We start from the raw sequence: 4,407 nt of genomic DNA, 5'->3' as shown, positions 1-4,407 counted from the left end.
ACGGAACTCAAACCGGCTGCGCGCGCGTGCGCTATCATGCATACATTTATTTTGCCCCCCCCCACACCAAACGCGATCACGACACGCAGGTTAAAATATCAAAACAAACTCTGAACCAATGACATTAATTTGGGGACAAGTCGAAAAGCATTAAACATGTATGGCAATTTAGCTAGCTAGCTTGCACTTGCTAGCTAACGTTAATTTGTCCTATTTAGCTAGCGTGCTGTTGTTAGCTAATTTGTCCTGGGATATAAACATTGAGTTATTTTACCTGAAATGCACAAGGACCTCTACTCCGACAATTAATCCACACATAAAACAGCCAACCGAATCGTTTCTAGTCATCTCTCCTCCTTCCAGGCTTTTTCATCTTTGAATTTATATGGTGATCGCATCTAAACTTTCATTGTATTACCACGACAACCGGCAACAAAGTTCGTCTTTCAATCACCCACGTGGGTATAACCAATGAGGAGATGGCACATGGGTACCTGCTTCTATAAACCAATGAGGGGATGGAAATAGGAACAACTTCTATTTTAGCCCTTGGCGCACGCAGTGTGGGTGCAATAATTGAATAACATGGATTTCTAAATATATTTTGCGACGCGCGCACACGCGACGTGTCCGGTCTGGTCAGCATGTAACTCATGAGCCCGCCCATCTAGTAGTTGCATCATACTTGTCAGTCGCCTGGACAAGATGAGCCTGCAAACCAAGTTTATCCACCCACTGGGTCACAGAGCTGCATAAGACAAAGAATAGTTCCCACCAGCACAAGTATTTATACCCCCGTTTAGGTGGAGTCTCCTCCTTTTCTCTAAACATTACATCTTTGTTGCTAGGCAGGAAGTTAAGGGATGTGGGTAATAAACTGTTCCTTCTCCCTTCATGTGACCTAACCTCGGCCCTCACTGCTCACTAATCCACAGCTATCCACCCTTATCAGTGACCTCAACCATGCGATTACCTTTTCCCTAACTTAGTAACTCTCCAAGCCCAAGACTCATATCCACCCTTAATTGACCCCACCATATACATTCCTCCAATATATAAACATGAACTTCTGGTGTAGCAAGTATTTCAAATTACAATCCAACATGTTTTTCCAACAGAATTGGCAGAGTGAATACACCCCTGATCACACGCAAGCAGTTCACTTTCATAGCAGCCATATAAAAACAGCATGATCATGATTACTTTGCTCCTTTTGTGTGTGTGTGTGAGATATATATATATATATATATATATATATATACACACACACACACACAATTCCTTCTTGCAACTATCTATGCACTCTCCTCCTCTCACCTTTTCCCGTCACTTGTGGACTTCAGTGCACAACACATCAGCTGTCTGTGACCAGACGAAAAAACCTTTCCATGCCAAACCTTCATATCATGACTGCTAACTGCTACACACAATCTACATCATTGTCACCTCATAGTCAACATAGCTACTAGAACTAACGTGTTAGTAAAGATGCTACAATCATGCAGTACAGTGTACAGTCAGCAAGCAGTTTAGCAGTTACACTGGTGGACCCCGGTGGCAACAAATTAATAAAACCAAAAGCTTACCTTGACTTGGAGTTCCAGTATTTGATAGCCATAGTCAGCTAGCTAAAATAAGATCCCTCTCTGTTTGAGACAGGTGTTTGAGTAGGCTACACTAGCTAGCTGCATTCAGCTAGCTAAGGGAAAGTAAAAGTAAAAAAATAATATATATATATATATATATAGCTATTTCTCTCGCTCGCACTTCTTAAAGCCAACACCCCCTTTGGCCGCCTTTCCTTCCAGTTCTCTGCTGCCAATGACTGGAACGAATTGCAAAAATCGCTGAAGCTGGAGACTTATATTTCCCTCACTAACTTTAAACATCAGCTATCTGAGCAGCTAACCGATCGCTGCATCTGTACATAGCCCATCTGTATATAGCCCATCCAATCTACCTACCTCATCACCATATTGTTTTTATTGACTTTTCTGCTCTTTTGCATACCAGTATTTCTACTTGCACATCATCATCTGCACATCTATCACTCTTGTTAATTTGCTAAATTGTAATTACTTCGCTACTATGGCCTATTCATTGCCTTACCTCATGCCATTTGCACACACTGTATACAGACTTTCTTTTTTTCTATTGTGTTATTGACTGTACGCTTGTTTATTCCGTGTGTAACTCTGTGTTGTTGTTTGTGTTGCACTGCTTTGCTTTATCTTGGCCAGGTCGCAGTTGTAAATGAGAACTTGTTCTCAACTGGCCTACCTGGTTAAATAAAAAAAAGATATCAGTTTGGAAGAAATTACACCGTTCAACTATTGTCTTTCTCTCTGAGTCAACTATTCACCACATGTTAAGCACTGCAGAGATGGCTAGCTGTAGATTATGCTTTCAGTACTAGATTCATTCTCTGATGTTTTGATTGGGTCCACAACATGTCAGTTCATACTGCAAGAGCTCTGATAGGTTAGAGGACGTCCTCCGGAAGTTGTCATACTTACTGTGTAAGTCTGTGGAATGGGGTGAAATATTGAAGTCAATGTACCCAGAGGAAGACAGAAGCTAGCTGTCCTCCAGCTACACCATGGTGCTACCCCCTACAGATTGCTATTGTAGACTATTGCAAAACAGTGTGTTTTAATCAATTATTTGGTGACGTGAATATATTTAGAATAGTTTTATTTGAAAAGGATAACTTTTAATGTTTCACTTGTCATGCCTCTCCTGGGTGAGGATCAAAGGCCTTGGTAAATCAATCACCTTGGTAAATAGCTGACATCAACCAGACCTGGTTTTGATACCTTAACACTCGGTCGTAAATTAGGCAGGAGGGGAATCTTTCCCTTTACTCCTCAGTATTGGGAAAGAAAAGTGCTTTGTCTCCAGAAGACTTCTGCTGCCAAAACCTTTTGTCCAAAAAGTGAACATTGGAACATTATTTCTAACATCCGAATGTTTGGAATGGTCAGTGGGGATCTAATGAATAATAATGTCGTATTGCTTTTCATTTTGTGATGGTTCATACAGTTTTTAATAACAACTGCTGTATGAACCAACTGCTGTAAGTTAGGAAGGAAACCCCCTTCAGCTGTTAAGTTTCCATCCAATATGATGTTAATACAATATGAAAAACGATGAAATTATTTTTGTTAAGATAGAAAACTAAAAGCACATTCCTAATGAGATCATAGTTTGTGTCCCTTGCACATTAACTAAGCCACGCCCCGAATGAGGTCAGAAGAGTGTGTCAGTGTGATGGAACCGCCCTTTTCAACCAGAGTGCTGAAAATAACTCGCTAACGTGAAGCATGAGCTAAATGTTACAAATGGTTGGAAACTCAAACTCAATGAGTTGAAGATGAACTCACTAGACCAAAACATTGACAGTCTGCAGCTGTGCATGTAAAGGGATTAGAACGTTGACTATCTACCCGAGAAAGGAAGGGGAAGATCCCATCTCAGACAATCATGGGTACATCTGAAGATCTGTTCTGAAGAAACCACTCCAAGCCAGGACAACTAAGGACCATGTGACCTCTGGTGGACAGTCAGAGCCATTCCCCATAGAAGGATCGATGGTCATCTCTCTGTTGAAACCAAACAAAAGACATCTACACGTAAATGTAGTAATTACATTTCTTACCTAGACGGGCGGTGGTTCATGTGCAAGGTATATGATTAATGTGAGAATAGTTATAGAATGTATCCACGATAAACGTCCCTTTCTATCGCTCTTTCCCCACCCCCTCTTCATTGTGTAACAAGCCATCATATCTTGTCAATCCACTAGGGACTTTTGTCTCATGTAAGTATGTGTATTCTGTGTTATTTAGTTAGTAAATAAATAATTAAATACATGTGTGTAGAACTGAATGATCAGAAAAGGCTGGGGTTCTTGTAGATTCAAGAAAAGGGATGCAAACTGGTGAGGGCTCAAAAAGTTTTTTTTTTTTGCACTGAAACATGCAAAAAAAATCCCTGCTAGGGGGAAATGCAGGTTTTAACTAATTAAACACATAATATGATCTACATGATCAGTCTGTGTGTGTAAAATAAAAAGTGGTTAATGTGAACCTAACTCACAGCTAAAAAAATGTAAAGAAAGCAATCCACATGTTATTTGTTGCCTAGACTTTACTGTAAATGACAAGTCTTGAGACAAAAAACAATACACTAATATTGCAGTTAGCCATGACAACCTTTATAATAGAACACTTGTGACCACACACAATCTAAATATTGCACTTGGGGAAAAACAGCTTAAAGTAGAAATAGAATGAAACAAGCAAGCATTCTATTTTTGCTCTATTATAGTGGCCACTATAGTAGACGACATCGATCAAGTGCTACATGTGTGCATAAATAACATTCACTGAGTATTTTTTTTAAATA

This window comes from Salvelinus sp. IW2-2015, linkage group LG13, assembly GCF_002910315.2.
Source record: "Salvelinus sp. IW2-2015 linkage group LG13, ASM291031v2, whole genome shotgun sequence".
Lineage (NCBI taxonomy): Eukaryota > Metazoa > Chordata > Actinopteri > Salmoniformes > Salmonidae > Salvelinus > Salvelinus sp. IW2-2015.
Note: the sequence above shows the minus strand (reverse complement) of the source record.